This window comes from Oryzias melastigma, linkage group LG19 (genome assembly GCF_002922805.2).
Source record: "Oryzias melastigma strain HK-1 linkage group LG19, ASM292280v2, whole genome shotgun sequence".
Lineage (NCBI taxonomy): Eukaryota > Metazoa > Chordata > Actinopteri > Beloniformes > Adrianichthyidae > Oryzias > Oryzias melastigma.
In genome coordinates, this window is record NC_050530.1 from 2,134,389 (window position 1) to 2,156,196 (window position 21,808).

General features: G+C 37.4%; 2 long non-coding RNA genes across 2 annotated transcripts in view; one reads left to right on the forward strand and one right to left on the reverse strand.

Moving 5' to 3' along the window:
* LOC112154162 overlaps positions 1–12,594 on the reverse strand; it is a 22,469-nt gene extending 9,875 nt beyond the window's left edge. The window contains exons 1-2 of the long non-coding RNA XR_002920608.2: positions 12,476–12,594; positions 11,743–11,932 (exon numbers count right to left, since the gene is read on the reverse strand). This is a non-coding gene — a long non-coding RNA (uncharacterized LOC112154162). The remainder of the gene's footprint in view (positions 1–11,742; positions 11,933–12,475) is intronic.
* The window catches only part of LOC112154163, a 16,684-nt gene continuing 6,638 nt past the window's right edge, over positions 11,763–21,808 (forward strand). The window contains exon 1 of the long non-coding RNA XR_002920609.1: positions 11,763–11,867. This is a non-coding gene — a long non-coding RNA (uncharacterized LOC112154163). The remainder of the gene's footprint in view (positions 11,868–21,808) is intronic.

Below are 21,808 nucleotides of genomic sequence, written 5' to 3' on the forward strand. Positions count from 1 at the left end.
GTGGCTTCTGATCCGTACGGACCACGGATAATCCGTGATCCGCAACACCCCTACTTTTTAGTGTTTTTAACGTGTTCTTGTAGCATTCTTCTCTTAGTAGAGGACCTATATAAAATAATCTATTTATGCATTTCTGAGATTTCCTTAATTCAAATCACGTTGGATCAGAAAACCAGAGGCTAGAAAATACTCAAACTAATGATGCAGGTACTGAAATGGGGGCACCCTGGCCCGCTCATGCAGGTGGGCGAGACACAATGAGAGGATTATAATACTGGCTCAAAACTGTCAAAGTAAATCGATCCAACATTTGTTTTGTTTTTTTTACGCTAATGCTAGCTTGAGGCTAGAAGCTTGTGCGTGAGTGCAAACAGAGCCGTCAGCGACGGGGAGGGGGGCGAGGTTACTCTGTCCCACAACCCAGAAATGTATTTCTAATGAGCTACTACTTCTGTGCTTAAAATATATCTTAAAAAAGTGTTTTTATTTTGGCTAAAAACTTCGTAATCATAATTAAAAGATCACAATTTTACGATAGAAAAAAAATATGGTTGGAGTGGGACTTTAAATGTAAAAAATGGCTTTATTTTGTTGAAAAAAATTGTTCACTCACTCGATACATTTCTCAAATCCAACAAGCCTGATAGTTATTTAGGAGGCAGATCAGGAACTGAGATTTCAGTGGTCGTCTGCCAATTGTTGCTAACCAGGCGAATGATCTGATGCTTTTTTGCAGTTTGTACTGTTAGTAATGGTGGTAAATTGGTAACAAAAGAATGTGAGTCATCCAAAGGTATTTGTGATCCTGAACACACTGGGCATTACTGTGAAACCAGCATGGAGTCGGAGCAGGTGCGCTCCGAAACAATGCTTAGTGTGATTAGACGAACACAATCCTGTTATTATGCTGCCTTGATGAGGGTTTAATATTCTGTTTTTGTCCAAACTGTTATTTTAGTGATTGTGCAGAGCAGCATGCCGCTGCACAAGTTCCAGGAAGCTTGAACTAAGCTGTCAGCTCGGCTGAAAACTTGTTTTTTTTTTACTCACTCTGTGACATAATCTCCCCTGACCCACCAGAACGGCCCCCTCCTCATGATCCGCGAATCCCTGATTTACACATTAAGCTCTGAGTAAGAACTCAAATAAAACAGAAAGACAAAACTGCTGCGTGCTGTGAGCCACCAGGCAGCGAGAGCTTTGGGGAAACATGGAGATGCTTTTCACGGCACTTCATTGAGGAATCAAGAAAAGGATCTGGTGAAGGCGGCGTCTTTCAGAGCTGCTGGGGAAATGTCTGGTCTGTTGGACAGTTTTCTGAGCACAATTGGTTTAACTAAAATGCATGAATGAATTAAGTCTTATGGGCTTGCAAAGGTTTTTATACACTCAACGGACAAGATAAGTGTTTTATCTTTCAAAGAAAGCCCAGAACCTTCTGCCTGTTGGACCGTCTTATACCGTTTTATCTGCTACACATCTGCAGCCAAACTGAATGTGCCTGACAGGTGTGTCTGGAACAGGAAATACGTCGATTTAAAGATGCCCGACCAATCATAGAGTAACTTTTTGACTCTGAAAATGCAAACTGGTTTAAGATTGTAGAGACAGTTTCATAAACACCTTTTTTTTTTTACTTAATAGCATAAAGTTGTGCACATCTAACTAACAGTTTTTACTTTCTTGCTAGCTGATAGCTTATCAGTTAATTTGTAAATGCTGGAACAATCAAAGAAACTCAGGAAAGAAACTTTTTTTAAAGTATGCTTTACAACAAATCTGATAATATTTTTGTTGTTCACAGTAATACATGTGCAGGTATCTTGAAATATATAAACAAAAAAAAACATTAGAATGACATAAATATCTGGTTCGTCTTTATTCCAGTTTCCAATGCCTCGTTTCCACTGAGAGGTCCGGTTGTCATGGGGATATCAGGATGACCCACATGCAGGACAAGACGACAACTTAGGGTGAAGGAACCAAAAGAGTTTATTTTTAAAAAGCGCCACTTTATGTGGGGAAAAAAAATCCACAAATACAAAAAACTCAAAACCAGCTTACTAAAGAGAACAAAGAAACCAAAGGACTGAACATAAGCTACACTCTGAACCGAGTGGAGAGACAAAACCACTTAAATACACCACAAACAAATTAACCTGAGGTGCAGGCAGCTGTGTGCTAATCGGAATATTGTGGGTTCGATTCCCGCCCATGAGTCGAAAACTCCTTGGGCAAGACCCTGTATTGTCGCTGGTGGAAGGTTGGTGCCAGTGTTCGGCAGTGGAGCCACCAGTGTGTGAAAGGATCTGTGACTATAAAGCGCTTTGGGCCTTCAATCGAGGTAGAAAAGCTCTACACAAGTACCGGACTATAAGTCTCTTCAGAGTATAAGTCGCACTTTTAAAAGAAAAGTCCAACATTTATGAACAAATTCAACAAGCCCAACATAAAATTGTATTTGGCACCAAACGTGATTCATGCGTCAAATTCGAGTCTGCTGCCTCTTTTGGCGTGCATCAAATTTAAAGCTCAATAAAAAATGTTTTCATAGACTAGATGGTCCCAGTGCGTGTGCAGAAGCTATCTTTTAGCCTCGTCGCTACATGATGGAGGTTTTGATTGTATTTCTCGTTTAAAATGCACGGAAGATACGGATGATGTTGAGAGGTTAAGTTATTTATTTTAAAGATCTCTACAAAAGCATCTATAATCAAGTCTCCATTTCTGCGGTTCTCAGTCTTTTTCTTTTTCTTAGGGTAATGGTTACCTGCTAGCCTGCAGGATCTGCATCTAAATGACTGTTTTTAGCTGCTCTTCTGTTTCTAAACCAGTTTGATGGCTAGTCCAAAAATAGAAAAATGAAAACAATAATAAAAATGTCTTGAGACATGAGACATATGAGGAGAATGATCAGACTCTCAGCCATGTTTGTTTTGGACGGCACTTCTTCTGCATTTCTGTCAGCGGCAGAAAATGGATACACAAACCTACAGTGCCCTCTAGTGGTTGTTAGTGGGAACCAACTGCTAAAAGGCAACCAAAGTCAGTGGGAAAATAACGAATATATGAGACTTTTTATGTTTAAAAAAATCACAAATGTCACTTGTGAGTATAAGTCGCACTCCTGGGCAATCTATGAAAAAAAAACGCGACTTTTACTCCGGTATACGCCATTCACCATAAATGAGATTCCATCCACCCAGCAGGTACCCAATTTTTAATGATCGTTGCTGATTTTTTTTTATAGCTTGAAAACCTCAAAATGCTGTAAAGCATGAGGGTGGGAGCATCATGATGTGGGTTGCTTTGTCATATCAGTAGCTGGATTAGATAAACTGAAAGTAATCCTGGGACAAAGCATTGCAGAAATCATCTCAGCAAGTTCTTCAGATATCAATCAAAAAGTGCAAAGCAACTTCTGACTTTGAGGAACCAAAAAGAAAAAAAGCAGCTATCCAAAAACTATGGCTGTCCTTATTTTACCATTTTGCAAAAGAAGAGGAATCTTTCATAAGTGATGAAAATTTCAATGAGAAGATTGAGGAAAATCCGAGATAAAACGACGGCGGACGCTCACATCAGTGTGTAGAGTCTAAGACAAAAGCAGACATGGATCAAGAGCGCCTCACATATTTAGTTAATTTCATAAAGAGGATTATACATGGTTTCAGCAACGCCTTCCACTAAGCCACTCGGAGATGAGGCTCTCATTGCTTTTCTCCTCCCCGGCTGGCTTTTACAGCCCAGCATTAACCTATTTAGGGCAGCTTTTAGACCTGTCCATCGCCCATATACTCTTTCACAATTCAAGAACCCTAATCAATACAGAGTGGAGCGCCAACATAAAAATGGTTTGGTGGGGAAAAACCACAAAAGAGAGCACTCACACCCTTCCTCTGCTGCCAAACGATCCAAATGTTTATTTAATACACAAGTTCAAACACCCGGATGACTAAAAGGAAGGTGAAATATTTACACGACCTATTTTCTTCCCTCGCAGTGAAAACTATTGTTACTTAATCTGAAGTGTCACAAGCCTCACTTAATACACCCATTAACTGATGCTTTTTATTTCGCTCTGCTAAAGTACTTTGGGTGCAGCACTTAAAAAGAGCTCCACGAAGGAAGCCGAGCTGCACAGAGGAGAGCTAATGAAGACAGGTTGGCGCGCACTCTGTGCTTCGTTCTAATTCTGATTAATTTTCTGACAGTCCTCGTTAGAAGCATTATTAAGCTGCACCCGGAAGCACAACCAGTCTGTTGACCTGAGCAGAACTTGGAATAAATCTATGCCCATTATTTAACAGCTGTGAGCGGTAAAAACATGCCCCAAAAAACTGCCAAGAAGATGAAGGTCAGTGGCGAGGACCTCAAAGAGACTGCAAGTTTAAAATACATTAACATGTAATTTACACATAGCACAATAAAACAATATTTATTCAACATAATAAGTCATAACTAGATCAGAAATAGAAAGGAATTGGCCCTGAACATGGTTATATACGCTTAAAGCACATGTGTAAAAAGTCAAGGCCCGGGGGCCGGATCCGGCCCTCCTGGTAATTCTATTCGTCCCTCCAGATCATTTTATTGTTATTAATGACCCGATGTTATCTTGCGCTTATTTCTAACTTGTATAATTTTAACAAAATATATTTTCATGGAGAGTAAAATATTGAAAGTTATTTAAGATTTAAATTAATTTATTCTGGAATAATATTCCTGCCTTTTTATTATTCATAATTATGTTAGAAAGTTACAGTTTTAAAGATTTAAAAATTGGTTTTCTGCTAGCTTTTTGGACTCTTGGCATTTACTAAGATTTTTTAGGCTATCTTGGAGTTTGGCTAATATTTCAGCTACGTGCTGTTTTGGCTAATTTAGGCTTTTTTTTTGTTCTTAGGCTGTTTTGGAGTCAAGCTAATATTTACACGCCAGCTGTAGTGGCTAATTTGTTTGTTTTTTCTTTAGTATTTTAGGCTATTTTGAAGTTTAGATATTTTTTCAGCTTCATTCTAGCTGTTTTGGCTCATTTGGGCTATTTCAGTTGGCTGTTTTGCAGTTTAGCTAATATTTTAGCTACATCGTTGCTGTTTGGCTTATTACGTTTTTTTGTGTAGTTTTTAGACTGTTTAGGAATTAGGCAAATATTATGCGCTGGCTATTTTGGCTAATGTAGGCTTCTTTCAGTTTTTTAGGCTATTTTGAAGCTTAGCTATTTTTTCAGCTACAAGCTAGCTGTTTTGGTAAACCTAAGTTTTTTTGTTTTTATGCTAATGTGGCATTTAGGTAATATTCTAGCGGGTTATCAGTTTCAGGGTTTTCAGTTATCAGCTTCAGCATTTTTAGCTATCAATTTCAGTATCTTCAGCTATCAGCACTAGCATCTTTAGCGGCCAAATTCAGCTTAGAGCATTCACACTAGCAATATCATATATATATATATATATATATATATATATATATATATATATATATATATATATATTTAGTTCATAATTGTGTTAAAAAGGTTTTAAAGATTTAAAAATTTAGTTTTAGAGTGTTCAATAAATGTTTATCCTGTTCAGTGTGCGATTGAGTTTGACACCCCTGGCTTAAAGTATTTGAAAATAATAACACTTAAGATTAAATGTTAGTTTGCGATTGAATGATGGACTCCACTAGCAGAAACTTGAAGTTTAATACATAAAATTTGACAAAAACGTTTAATTGACTTATGACAAGTCCATGACACAAAGGGAGGAGACGACCCCTAAATACTGAACTACAAATCAGACACTCGAACATACTGAGGAGGATCGACTTTTAACTGAAGACAGCTATAGATAATTATCAAATGAAACCAGGAGAGACTGTGACAGACGGAAAAACACAAAACCTGAAAATAGAACATGAAGAAAAACATCAAACAAACCAAACAAAAGGACCCAATCCTCACAGATTTAATGGATTTGAGTCTATAAATCAGATTATGTTCTTTCTTCTATGCTCTTTATTCTGAGCAAATACACCAATGACTGCTATTTACTTCAGTTTAAGTGAAAGATTTTTGAAGAAATACTATTGTTAGTGGAGTACAAGTTATGGAAACTTCCTGTGCATCTGTGGTTAACATTGTGTTTGAGTTAAAGTGAAGAACACACACAACACTTCACAGGCTAGAACCAGCTCATCTGAATATAACTAACTAAACTAAAATATTAGCAAAATGCCAAATTATTCAAAAAACTGAAAACAATTTAAGTTAGCCAAAACAGCTAGCATGCAGCTGAAATATTAGCTAAACTCCAAATTGTCCTTAAAAACTTAAAAAATCTTAAAATAGCCAAAACAGCTAACCTGTGGCTAAAATATTAGCTAATCTCCAAAATAGCCTAAAAATCCTTAGTAACTGTCTAAAAAGTTAGCATAAAAAGAGCTGAATATTTTAATAGCTGAATGAGCTAAAGGGCTATAGATATACAAAGAATGCATGGAAGAAAAATAATAAGAATGAGGGTATCTGATAGTGTGTGGGGGGCCGGGCCAAATGTGGAGGTGGGCCTGATCCGGCCCGCGGGCCGTAGTTTAGGGTGTACACCGACCTGAAGCTACTGCCAAGATAAGTTTAATGCTATACCCTAAAGCAAGGGTGTCAAACTGCAGTCCTCAAAGCCCGCTGTGTCTGCATGATTTCCAGATATCCAAGCCCTACTCATGACTGATTACCTGGTTCAGGTGTGTCAATCAGAACATGCCAGAGCAGGGAAAGGTAGAAAGTAGGGCTGCCACGATTATTCGACTAATCGACTATTAAAATAGTCAATAACTAATTAAATAGTCGATTAGTTATTACTTTATATTATATGGAGTCGGAGTGTAGAAAAGTTGAAAGTTATAATGACAGCTTTTTGGACTATTTTGGCACTTATTAAGGGTTTTTATACTTTTTTGGATTTTAGCTCATTTTATCTTAGTTATTTTGGCTAACTTAGGCTTTTTTCAATTTTTTAGGGAAATTTTGAGTTTAGCTAATATTTCAGCTACATGCTAGCTGTTTTGGGTAACTTAGGCTTTTTCATTTTTTTTTTCTAACTTTGAGTTTAACTAATATTTCAGCTGCATGCTAGCTGTTTTAGCTAATTAAGGATTTGATTTTTTCAGGGGTTTTTTTTGGCTAATTTGGAGTTTAGCTAATATTTCAGCTACATGATAGCTGTTTTGGCTAACTTAGGCTTTTTTCATTTTTTTTTTCTAACTTTGAGTTTAGCTAATATTTTAGCTGCATGCTAGTTATTTTTGGCTAACTTGGGCTTTTTTCAGTTTTTTAGGCAAATTTGACCCTTAACTAATATTGTTGCTACCTATCAGCTTCAGCGTTTTCAGCTATTAGCTTCACCGTTTTTATCTGTCAATTTCAGCATTTTTAGCTATCAGCACTAGCATCTTCAGCTGCCAAATTCATCTTACAGCATTCATACTAGCATGATTGCAGATAATGCTATATATTTAGTTTTTAGTTTAAAGCTAACGATGGTTAAGATGTGTGTTTTACATCCAGTTTGCACATGACCCGATTGGTCGACTAATCGGAAAAAATAATCGAAGATTGGCGACTATTAAAATAATCATTTGTGGCAGCACTATTAGAAAATATGCAGGATTCCGGCCGTCAAGTTTTGGAGTTTGACAAATGTGCCCTAAAGACTCTTCCTACCGACCATCTCTAACACCTTCTGTTTTATCATCAAAGATTACAGGATTCACCCTCTTAACACCATCAAAAACAAACATCCAGGACCTCCGGACCTTTAAGTCACCATTGTCCTGCCTTTGGGTCCAGCTTCCGTAGACAAAACAAACCGACCATCACGGACCCAGGAGGCACAGACCTGTGCTTCTCCACTGCTCAGTTAAATCCATCAGCTGTTTATCATTTGTCCACTTATTGACAGGTCACCCAACAAACCCCCAATCAGCTCAATTGAACTTACCAAAAGAAGATTTGCTGAAACTAAGCACAAGAGAATAAAAAAAATACATGATTATTACCTAATGAGGCGAGATATACAGTTAAAAACAGGAGTCCTAGCACAAATCTGTGTGGTACACCACAGAGAACCATGTTGTTCATAATTAACAAGACCCAACTGGAAAGTACAGGACAAATAACAGCAAGTACAACCTCAGTTTGTGTTATGTAACACACCGGTTTACCACCGACAGTATTTTTATGGCAGTTACAAGAAAACGTCAATCTGATGGTTGGATTAAACCTTTCAGTCCAAGAACGCCAGCTTTGACCTTTGATGTTTTACCCCAAGTTGTGCAACAATAATTACTGATAACGTCGCCACCAGTGATACTATCAATGATCTCATGGACGACATCCACACCGAAAAACTCACAACACAAATTCTAATGGGCAGCGAGTGGGTAATGAGGCAGAAGCTGAATCCATTCCAGTCAATTTAACGCAGCCTTTGGCGCTTTGTTCGCTCTCTGATCGTATAAGCTACAGAGCCGCTCTGGTAGAGATTCCTGCCCAAATGATAAAAAAGGGGGATTGTGGTGGAAATCCTGGCTGTTCCAGTGTTTACAGTTTGGCACATAAAACGGTGGTCTAGCCCTCCCTATCTCCACCTCTTTTAGAAAAAAAAGAACCTTTTTTTTTTTTAAATGAACCAGTGACATCGTTAAAATAGGTCTCTGGTTCAGTTGGTGGGAAGTATGCATTCTTATTCTTTCTGTCAGTAAGGATACTGATTCAAGATTTGGATGATTTTCCTTCAAATCTACCTGCCTTTGTAACTGCCAATCAGATCTGACCAGAGGGTTTGACTTTAAGATTATAACAGCATTTCTCAAAGACTTTATGTCTTAAACGTGGTGTTTGAATTTCTTGCTGACTAAAAACTGAAGGAAAATCTACCCGAATGTGATCATATTTTATGGCAAGAAACAGATCCCGCCTGCATTTTGCAGCCGGAGGTGTGATATATAACACCACTGTGTCAGCATCTTGTGTTTCATGTAACGCCATAGAAATATGAGGACTTGGGCATTTATAGTAAATTTTGTCCTTGTTCTAAATGGGACATTTATTCCATGTTCCAAAGGAGGGCAAACCAAAATAAAAAAAACTGTTTTTAATTTTATTGTATAGAGCAAAAAAATTAACTTTATTACAGATTTTTGTCCAAAAATCTTCATTTATTCTAAAGCTAAATATTCGATAGCTCTATTAGTTCTTCAGTGTTATTTTGGTGGGTCGTGGAGCAGTTGTAGGGTGGTTGATCTTTGATCTTTGATCAGAGGTGTTGAAGTGTGAATGGGACTGTGACTGTAAAGCGCTTCGGGCCTTCCAGCAAGGTAGAAAAGCGCTCTACAAGTATACACAATTTACTATTTTGCTTTGTTTTGCGACACAGATCGCAGCACTGATACCACTAAAACAAACGTTAATGTGACTATGCTAACTCCCAAACTTGTTAGTAACAAGTAAAAGAAAAAGACAATTTTATAATGCTGCTACACATTAGCCGTTTTAGCGTTTTCACAAAAACAGAAACTCTTAATTTTGTTGCAACACGTAAAATGTCAGACTAATGCAGCTAAAGCAACCGTTAAAAAAATTCAAAGTTAGCCAAATTAGCCTATTAATAAAAAACTGTACTCCCAATCTTGTTTGCGACTTGTGAAAAGCCAGACCAGTAACGGTAAAAAAAAACAAAAAAAAAACGTTTATGTGACTAGCTTGTTATTTGCATATAGAAAAAGACAGTTCAACGCTGCTACGTGTTAGCTGCATTAGCATATTCACAAAAACAGTAACTTCTAACCTTGTTTGGAAAATGTAAATAGTCAGACTGATACTACTAATACAAAGGTTAACGTGATTACACTAACTCCCGACCATGTTAGCAACAAATAAAACAAAAAGAAAGTTTTATACCACTTCACGTTAGCCGTATTAGCGTATTCACAGCAATAGTAACTCTTAATCTTGTTAGCAACACGTTAAAACAAACCACAAAAACTAATGTTAACATGACTGGGCTAACGTCCAGGCTTGTTAGTAGCCTGTAAAGAAAAAATAAATAAACACACTGTTTAACGCTGCTACGCGTTAGCCACATTAGCATTTTCACACAAACAGTCACTCCTAGTCTTGTTAGCAGCATGTAAAAAGTCAGACTGATACCGCTAAAGAAACGTTAATGTGATTACACTAATGCCTGACCATGTTAGCAACAAATAAAACAAAAACACAGTTTTATGCTGCTTTATGTTAGCCGCATTAGCGTATTCACAAAAATGGTAACTCTTAATCTTGTTAGCAACACATAAAAACAAACCACAAAAACTAATGTAAACGTGACTACGCTAACGTCCAGGCTTGTTAGTAGCCTGTAAAGGAAAAAAAATACACACACAGTTTAACGCTGCTATGCGTTAGCCACATTAGCATATTAACATAAACAGTAACTCCTAATCTGGTTAGCAACATGTAAAAAGTCAGAATGATACAGCTAAAACAAACGTTAACGTGATCACACTAATGCCTGACCATGTTAGCAACAAATAAAACAAAAACACAGTTTTATGCTGCTTTACGTTAGCCGCATTAGCGTATTCACAAAAATGGTAACTCTTAATCTTGTTAGCAACACATAAAAACAAACCACAAAAACTAATGTAAACGTGACTACGCTAACGTCCAGGCTTGTTAGTAGCCTGTAAAGGAAAAAAAATACACACACAGTTTAACGCTGCTATGCGTTAGCCACATTAGCATATTAACATAAACAGTAACTCCTAATCTGGTTAGCAACATGTGAAAAGTCAGAATGATACAGCTAAAAAAACGTTGATGTGACTATGCTAACTCCCAAGCTAGTTATTAGCACATAAAAAAACACAGTTCAACACTGCAACCTGTTAGCCACATTAGCTTAGCATATTTACAATAACACCCAACCATGTTTTTAACTTGTTAAAACAAACTTACATTTTTCTGCCTCTCACAGTCGCTTCAATATCAGTAAACGTAAAAGTTAATCTACGTAAAAGGCACTCCGGATTATGAGGTGCATGGTCTTTTTTTTTTTTAAATTAAGTATTTTACGTGCGCGCCTTGTATTGTGGAAAATACGGTAATTTCTTTACGTTTTCTACACATGTGACTGGACGTTCAAGGTTAAAGCTTAGTGCTGGTGTGATATAAGTCTCAGTTTCTCATAGTTGAAAATATGTAAATTATTATAATTCTTTTGTATTAGTTTTGATGATTAAACTGTTTAAATGATGAGCCTGTAGCATGAGAGTCTCTTTCAGGACGTGGGGTCAGAAGAGCTCAGCGGTGGTTATTCAAACAGGGTTTTTCTGGATGTTATGCAGATGGACAGAGGTCATGTTGACTGAATGACCTTGAGGCCTTTCTCATTTCCTCCACACACAACGCTCTGTTTAACCTCCATTCTGTGCTTGTTTTCTTTCTTTTTCCATAAACTAAGGTCTTTATTTTTTGTTCCTGGTCTTCTAATTACCTGCGTTTCTCCTGGAGGATGGTGCTAATGTATTTCTCTTCCCCCTCACGTGGAGCTTTATGGATGTGACAGGTTATGATGGATGTAGATGGAATGAGAAGTTGTGTTTCAGCTACATATCACACTGTTGATTTTTTTTAAATCTCTTTGTTCTTCTGTTCCTCTTTCACCCCTCCTCTGTCTACCCCTTTAGCTTGTCATCACTCACTTTTTTCATCTCCTCTATCTCCCCGCTGAAAGCCACGGGGCGTTCAATTAGCCATCTGGTAGCACGAGCGACAGCAGCCGTTTGTCCGGGCAGCCTGATGACGCCGACCTCTGGGATGAGGACAGGTGAGTGGTCTGCAATCAGCCGCTCTGATCACTCCCTTAATCGCTGCACAGCCACCAATTTACCGCTGGAATAAAAGAGTCGTCTCTTCAGGATAAAAGAACATTAAGATACTGAAAGTCACGGTATAACATTAAAATGATGCATTAATGTATGAGTAACTTTAAGGGCATAAAAGTTTCAATTTACACTTCGCTTATTCTATCTGAACGATGCTTTTCCTTAACGAAAATGATGATTTTAAAAGCGTTTGACTCAGATTATCAACAAAGGAAATCAAACTCGGCTTTGAGCTTTGACCCGCTAACTCTAGTACTGGCAGTGAATTCAGACTAGGATTGTTTGTTTCAGACGAGACTTGTTTTCTTCTGATAGTCTGCTGGGACCAGACGCTAAAACTAGGTTGGGGTGAAAAACATGATTAATAAATTTGAATCAATTTAAGCTTAATAAATCAATAATCAATTCGCAAAACATATAAATCGATTTAGCACATAAAGCTAAAGTCCGCTAGCTTGATGCTAACGTTCATAGGACGGCTAATGTTAACGCTCGGTTGACCCAAAAAATACATTGCTGACTAAATTAACATATTTATTTATTTACTCACAGGCTTTCATTTTCCAGCTTCTTTTAATAAAATAATTTTAAAGTAACTATTTGTGGTCTAAAACTTCGTTTTTTTCCCTCATACTGTCCTCTTCTTCTTGAGTTAAGTTTATTCTATAGCGCGATCGCCACCTAGTGGCCAAACTGAAACGTCCTCCAGGAGAAGCAGAGCTGTTTACAATGTTTATGATCTGAACATTTTTGTTAGAATTTCTCCTTTAGAGAATCTATGTAACACTGTATGATATTAACAATCTAATTATTTTACTAATACATTTTATAATATGTGGACTGTATCAGATTAATATAAATATATTCAAATCATATTGCAGATGTTTAATATATTTCTAAACAAATGTGTAAACTCAAAATTGAACTGAATTGAAGAAACAAAAAAAATCTGAATCCAATTGTAGGCTATTGTGAATCGAATCAAATCGTTTCTGGAAATTATAACCGATACCCAGCCCAAGCTATAACCTCATTCTGCATCCACACCAGACGCTCTCTAGACGGTTTCATGAACCAGCCAGTCATGTACACACCTGTCCAGTGCCTCACACACAGGTAGATTAGAGACTCCTCTTCTTTTGTATTTTTACTGCTTATTTGTGCTCGTCTATCACCTACTTGCATCAACTTGAGGAAGTTGAGGAAAATTTAGGAACCTTGCTGACATCTAGAAACGAGATGAATAAAGAGATTTAGGACCGGATGACCAAAGGATGGAGACGTTTTGGGCAGTACAGCACATTTATTAAATACCAAAAAATGTCCATATCCTTGAAAAAGAAGATCGTGGACACAGTCATTGTACCAGCGATGACATCTGGTCTATCACAAAGATCAATGTTTAATAAACGAGGAAAGACAAAATTCATAATGAAATAATACGATCAAAAACAAAAGTGAAAGACGTTATAAGCAAAGCAGAAGAGGCAAAAAGTAGGTGGGCGGGGCATCTTTCAAGAATGGATACCAAAAAGTGGTCCAGGAAAGTAGTGGAATGGACTCCAAGAGATGGTAAAAGAGCAAAGCAGGGATGGAGAGACGAGATTGAGAAGAAAGCCTGAATGCATGTGGCGCAAGACTACCAAAAATACCAAAAATAGAGACGTTTGTGGAGGCTACCCGCCATGCATTGCATGTCAGGCTGAAGTGATGATGACTACCACCTGCAATAGGCAGAGGCTATCGATACTTCCGTGTTTTGAAACGGACGCCACACACACGTCACTACCAAGTCCAAGTCCCTGATTGGTCACAGGGCTACGTTTCCGTGATTCATGTTGAACTTTCAACCCAATTTGTATGCATAGCCCATGACCAGACTCGAAAACTTGCATAGCCACGCCCAATCACGTTTCTTCCAGACGCGGAAGCTAGAAATTCTAGTCTTTTCATTGAATCTGTCTGCTAAAACCAAAGTCGACACATGCAGCACCCATATGGGGAGTTGACCCGTACACGCGCTGCTCTCTAAGGACCATTCCGGTCCAGTTTTCCCTCAAAAAAACCTTGAGCTATCTTAAGGGGTCCAGATGACCCATGCTTTACATTGATGTGTTATCACTCCCATGAGAAATGTGGCAAAGGTGGATGAAGTTGGACAGGATTTCATGTCTGCGACGGTCACCAGTGAAAATCAAAAATCATTCAAGAAAAAAAAGATCAGTGCGCTGTCTAGTGGGGTCCAGATGACCCTACTCCCAACGTCAATAAATGTGTAGCACAAGGGTTAAAATCTCTAATGAATCCCGCCTGCTTTAGACTCTTTATATTTTCCATCCTTCTTCCTCTGACTATACCTTCAACACCGTCTTTCACCTATCTACTATCTTCTGTTTTCCATAAATTCAACATCCACTTCTACGCCGATGACACACCGCTCTATCTATCAACCAAACACAATTCTTCCCTTCCACTCCTTTCCTCATTAGTTGTCTCTCAAAAGTTAAAATCTGATTTTCTCTTACTTACTTTAGCTAATCAGTTAGAAAACAGAACCTCTGCTTGTTGGTACCAAGTCTACCCTCTCCCAACATTTCCCTCCGTATTAATAAAACTGCAGTAATCACAAATAAAAAGTCTAGGTGTCATTCTCCACAGTACAACATCATTTAGTAATCCTATCGACCTCACCTGGTCTGCATATTTCCATCTGCATGATTTCAATTGACTCAACCCCCCCCCCCCGATCCACATCCTGGTCACTTCTGCCTTTCTCTCTTCTACATCTTCCCCCACAAATCCCTCAACAAGCTTCAACCGGTCCTGAACTCGGCTGCTCAGATAATTACAAAAAATCCCCCGTTTCACCACATCACACCTGTTCTTCAGCAGCTCCCTGTTAAATTCAGACTCCAAACTCCTGCTGTTCACTCTCAAGGTCATCCTCGACCTCCACATAGCCGCTCCCTCCCGCTCTCTCAGATCCTTATCCGACTGTTCCTCCAACCTGCCGCCTCGGCACCGTGGGGGGGTGCAGAGCCTTCAGCTGGAATCCATAAACCCCAAATATCAGGATCATTGACTCCTCTGTGTTTGATCAAACTAACTATTAGAAATGATTTCTTTGTCATTTTAATGTCTGTGATATTTTATATACTGACTTTATTGCTTAATATTGTTTATCTAATCCATTTTTCGAATTTTAATTCAATGTATTATATATTTAATGTAGTAATTCATACACTAGATTCTAGTGCACACATTTCTATGACTTACTAGCATTTTTTCAGGACAAAATCACGCTAACACAAACAGCTTTAGTCACTAAAGTTTTGGTTCACTCTCAAAAGTACAGTGTGAAAGCAATAGGTGTGTATTTCATACTTAATTCAGTCCTGATCTGAATCTGCTCCAAACGTTTACTTGGAAAAAAAAAAAACTATAATTATGGAGCTAATAGAAAAAACACACAAAAATGACTCATTTAATCCACACAAATGTCAAAAACTGACAGATAACAGTCATGAAACATCAACATTAGTCCTTCATAATGAGCACATTACTGAGAATACGAGCACCAAACAGTAACACCCACTGCTGAGACTGCTGTTACTTAAATACAATTAGAGGGGGGCGTCCCACCGACAACATACATTCTGTAAATGGAGTTAAATGAGTTCATCATCACTTTGAGGGGAATGATAAAACATTATGAAGCCAATTTACAGATCTCAGCCATGGTTTTGGTGCAAAGGACTATGGGATGTAACGGGTTAGTACTGCAGAAAGACACACATCCGTGGGGAGATTTATCCAGGCTAAAAGACGCAAATTCACCTTCAGCATCAGTAGTACTGGCACTCTTTCAATGACATCTTAAAGACTCACTCCAATTATCTTTGGATCTATTTTCAAATCTATTTTTTTAACTATGATTTGCCAAAATGCATCGATTTCTTGGACATAGTTTCTGCAGAGCGGCAGTGAACCTATTAAAAAAACAAAAAACTATCAATCACTTTATTTGATAGCACTTTTCATCAACAAGCAAAAAAATAATACATATATAAAACATTAGTTAAAACAATGAAAAGTCAGATAAAAAGCAAAAAATAAATAGAGGAAATATCAATAAAAGATAGACAAGATAAAAACATGCAAATTATAAACATAACAGCCATTAATACAATGAATTTCATTAAAGTAGGTCTTTAAAAACATTTTTCTTTATTCACTTTGATGGGTTTGAATTAGGGCTGCTAACATTAAGGGAAGTCATTTTTAAAAATTAATATGTTAATGTGTATAAATGCTAATCATTCTTCACGTCCAGGTGTCACAAACAGCAGGTTTATTCATTCAGACAGGAACTAAGCACAGCTAAAAGTCTACAAGGCTAAGTCAGGGTCAGAGGTCAATCACGAGCATGAGGTCATCATGAGACTACAGGTGTCAGAGTCCAGGTGAGGGTCAGGGTAGGCGGCAGGTAATCAGGGTCTGAATCAGAAGATAAGAAACGCTCAGTAATGCAGGCAGAGTGGCTCAAACAAGACTTCGCACAGAGTGAGACTGTGCACTGCTTAAACGTCATGTGATTGATTGATTGCTTTTTTCATATCACTATTTCATACGTAGTGCAGCCAGCTGTCAAAATAACATAATTAATTGTAATAATTTAATTGGGATTATCGCGGTTAATTAATCATGATTAATTAATTGATTTGATGTGGCGACCCCTGAAGGTAAAAGAAGATCAATTAATCATGATAACCTGGATAAATTATTAGGGATTAATCACGATTAATAAATCAAGATGAATTCATCAGGATTATTTCATTGAGATATAGCAATTAATTAATCATGATTATTCAATCGTGATAGTTGTGATTAATTCATGGTGATTGATCACAATTAATTAATCTTGATTCATTCTTCAGGATTATTCCATTGAGATTTTAGCAATTAATTAATCGTGATTATTTAATCGTGATAGTTGTGATTAATTAACTCATCAGGATTATTTAATCTGGATTATCACAATCAATTAATCGCGATTAATTCATCAGAATTATTTAATCTGGATTATCACGATTCATTAATCATGATTATTTAATTTTGATAGTCCTGATTAATGATTTAATCAATCAGGATTATTTAATCTGGATTATCACAATTAATTAATCGTGATTAATTCATCAGGATTATTTAATCTGGATTTTCACGATTCATTAATCATGATTATTTAATCGTAATAGTCATGATTAATTAACTCATCAGGATTATTTAATCTGGATTATCACAATTAATTAATCGTGAATATTTATTTGTGATTTGTCGTGATTGATAATCATGATTATTGAATAGTGATTAATCCTGATAAATTAATTGTGATTAATTAATCACAACTATCACCTTTAATTATCACGTTTGCATTAATCACAATTAATCACAATGCAAAAGTGTGATTAATCTGATTAAATGTTTTAATTGATTTTTTTCATTTAAAGACTAAAAGACTGAGAATAAATTGTATAGATTAGTGCTGTCAATCGATTAAAAAACGTAATCAGATTAATCCCACTTTTGGATTGTGATAATTAACGATCAATCGCAATGTTTTATCAGAGAAACTTTCTTATGACAATGAGCAGCTTTTAAACAATAAAAGGCCATAAAAGAAACATTTATATTTTCTGACATTTTACACTCTATAAGGTGTTAACTCAGAAGTGTAATTTGTATTTTTTTGATTAATTAACCGCCTAGTATAAATGCAAACACAAGATCAAAACTTCCTCTTTTCTTTAGCCCAATTTAAGTGTCATAATCTGTAACCTTTGACCTCCCGCATACAATAAAAAAGTATGCCATCCCTCCTCTCTAACCTGACCTCATTAGGTCTCAATTATTAACTGGGAGCATCCGGTTTTCTATACGGCCCCCCGACTGTGAGAGCCTTCCTCCCTCCATGCATGTCATGAATCCATAAGCGTCTTTAATTTAGAGTAGAGGAAGGAGAGCCGCTGCAAGGTGACCCCCGCTGGACTCCTAATCATCAGCTGGTCTGGATGAGGTTAAGAATGGAAATTGGTTTGCCTCTGAAGTGAATCTATTATCATATCTGGGAACCTCATTCACCCCCCCGGTCTTTGTTTCTCGCCTCTGTTGGACGCAATTTTACATCTCTCCCCGCCTGGGCGTCCGCCTATCTCCTCTTTGTCATTCACTCTTTTCTTCACTTATGATGTGAAAAACCGCCTCAGCATATCTATAATGGGATTTATTTAAATAGCCCTTCTTAAAGCTGAGGACATTGAATATGACATATGCAGTTATATTATTAAATCATGTCGTTGAATTTCCTCTAAAACACAAGTCTAGTTTTATCATATTGTACGTATTTATCATTTTTTCTAAACAGTTGTAAAAAAATCTCTTTCTTTTATTCCTGCAACAAAAGGGCACTATTTGCACGATAAACCCATCGTTAGAAAGCTGCTGAACAAACGTCCAGACTGCCTCATTAGGCTGATCAAACCGTCGCGCTTAATCAGAGAGCGGCGAGCGATCCGTCCTGTAACTTCAGGAAGACGGAGGGAAACATCCTGCGAGCGTGGAGCCATGCAGTCGACAGCGAGGGAAGAGGCGGCGGTGAAACGCGACCCCCCCCTCCCCGCCCCGTGTGCATTTCTGCCTGATAAACACCTATAAGTCCTTTAGGCAAATTATCGAAAACAGATTAGGGTGAAAGTCGTCCCCTGAGTTCGTATCTATAGTTTTTTTTCCAGCTTTGATGCAGAATAAAAGGACAAAAATGAAAATCGATGAGTATTGAACTCATGCAAACAAAGCTAATTAGAGCTTGTGAGAAACTTGTTTTAGCAGCAAAATGATATCAGTGCTAATTTAACATTTTGAACCTCCTGGGTGTGTGTTAATCATTCCCATTGATCGTGTAAACAAACAACATGATAAATATTGATAAATTACAAGAAAAAAACAGATTTTGATGTACAAAAACACCTCTATGGGCAGCCCAATTCACTACCGAGTGAAAATACTTGTGTGTTTCATAATTCACTCAAGATGTCTGCTGACATCGCTTCGAAGCGACGAGGGTTAGATTCCCCCCCACCCCATAAATACAAACGTTCTGGACAAGGCTACCTCCCAATCTGTCAGATAGAAATGAAAATTACAGCCTCTGAGAGAGTGACAGCTCACTAAACCTGGAAATGTGGCATTCATTACTGTCAGCTCGGGCCGTGACAGCTGCATTAAGACATTGATAGAACTAATAATGTAATTCTTTCATCAACTGTATAAAAACGTCAGTGTGGAGAGAAATTTAACACTAAAGACGCTTTAAATCACCAAATGCTGAGTATTTATTGCTGTTCCATTAATAAAAATATCTTCTTTGGTCCAAAATTTACATTCTAAAACAAATATTTCTTTTATTTTACTTTGCTAACAAGAAGAAGAAGTACTTATGAAAACCTTAAAGCATCCTTAAGGCTTGTAAAGCAATTATTTTCTCATTCTAGATCCATTTAAACAAAATAAAATCTACATAAAGGGTCAAAAATGGATAATTTTCTATGAGTTTTATAAACAAATAAAATAAAAGAGTAACATGGGATCACAACACCTTCCTCGGGTTTATATTACAAAAGTGCTGTTAAAGGTGAAGTTGAAATGAGTCAAAAGTGATGAATATTTGTTTTTTGACACTGTTTAAGACCTTTAGAAACTTTGTCATCAAGCTGCTGTTTTTTTAATAAGTGGTTGATGTGGTGTGTGAAGGTTGAGAGTTTGCTGCCAGTTTTTGGGTCATAGAGAGGAGCAACATCTTCAGGAGGACCACCGTGTCTCGCACTTCCCTTGACAGAGAAAACCGACTCACTCCAATTTATGGGTGCGTAATTCTTGTTTTTTTAACTCGTATAATACGTTTTGTGAATAAGTAAAAATAAAAAATACAATTTACACATGCACAAATTAAAATTAGACCTGCTTGAAACTAAATACACGAGCAAATCTTTAAAAATTACACACAAAACCTCAGTTACGCACAAATTTGTCGTGAAAATCTTCACATCTCAGAGATTCGTCTGTAAGTGATGCGTTTACATACTACTAGAATGCTGGGTCATCAAAGCTTTCTTATCAGCCTCTTTGAACTTAGATTGTAAATAATAACTGGCTATCAACTTCAGCATTTTCAGCTATCAGCTTCAACGTTTTCAGCTATCAACTTCAACATTTTTAGCTATCAGCTTCAACGTTTTCAGCTATCAGCTTCAACATTTTCAGCAATCAGCTTCAACGTTTTTAGCTATCAGTTTCAGCATTTTCAGCTATCAGCTTCAACGTTTTCAGCTATCAGCTTGAACGTTTTCAGCTATCAGCTTCAACGTTTTCAGCTATCAGCTTCAGCATGAGCTTCAGCTATCAGCTTCAACATTTTCAGCAATCAGCTTCAACGTTTTTAGCTATCAGTTTCAGCATTTTCAGCCATCAGCTTCAACGTTTTCAGCTATCAGCTTGAACGTTTTCAGCTATCAGCTTGAACGTTTTCAGCTATCAGCTTCAGCATGAGCTTCAGCTATCAGCTTAAACATTTCAGCTATCAGCTTTCACGTTTTCAGCTATCAGCTTCAGCATTTTCAGCTATCAGCTTTAACGTTTTCAGCTATCAGTTTCAGCATTTTAAGCTATCAGCTTCAACGTTTTCAGCTATCAGCTTGAACGTTTTCAGATATCAGCTTCAGCATTTTCAGCTATCAGCTTCAACGTTTTCAGCTATCAGCTTAAGCATTTTCAGCTATCAGCTTCAACGTTTTCAGCTATCAGCATTAAGGTTTTCAGCCATCAGCTTCAGCATTTTCAGCCATCAGCTTTAACGTTTTCAGCTAGTAGCTTCAACGTTTTCAGTTATCAGCTTTAACGTTTTCAGCCATCAGCTTCAGCATTTTCAGCTATCAGCGCCAGTGTTTTTAGCCATCAATTTCAGCCTTTTCAGCGGCCACATGATACATGGCACATGGTACAACATGACACCAGCAGGAAGATTTAGCACTCTTCTTTCAGGCTTTATAGAAATATTTTCTCTTTCTTTTTGGATGTTTTACTCAGCTGAGGGTAAAGGTCAGTTAAATTCACGCTTCTCCGGCCACCGTAGAAGTCTTCTGCGAGCGGTTTGTCAGGGAACATCAGGAGCTGCACGTTCAGGATGTCAAACGGAGGGCAAATTCAACATTAACCTTTCCTTGCTTCAGCGAGAGACGTTTTTGAGGTTAAAAATGGTGTCAATATACATAAAAGACGAGCCTCAGTTAGCAGATTAAATGTCAAAGTTCACGATAGCGGGATCAGACGACGACCGCATGAGTAAGATAAAAGCGGTTCTTAAAAGAATCCTCCATCTTCCTTAGGTTTGTAAATGTGCTTTTGAACAACATCTTGTCAAAAGAAGAAAACTAGAAGGGATACTTATATTTTGGGAAAGACTGAACACGGGCATTTTTACAGCTGAACTATAACCTCATCCTTAAACAGAGACTGCCTAAACCTTAGATTTGAAACCAGGATTCCATCATTTGTATTCCGCCTCATTCAAACTTCTAAATGTCCTAACAAGCCGATGAGTCCTGATAAGGTTGGTGTGTATTCTAGAAATAGTCCTAAAATTAACAAAAACAAGTACACACACACACACACACACACACACACCTTAGGACAGGTGTCGGCAACCTTTAACAGTAAAAGAGCTATTTGAGCTTGTTTTCTACTGATTTGAACCTAGAAGGAGCCGTGTAGTCTTAAGTTAGCGTGTAAGAAATTTGGATTTGCATTCATGACTTTTTTTTTTTTTTTTTTT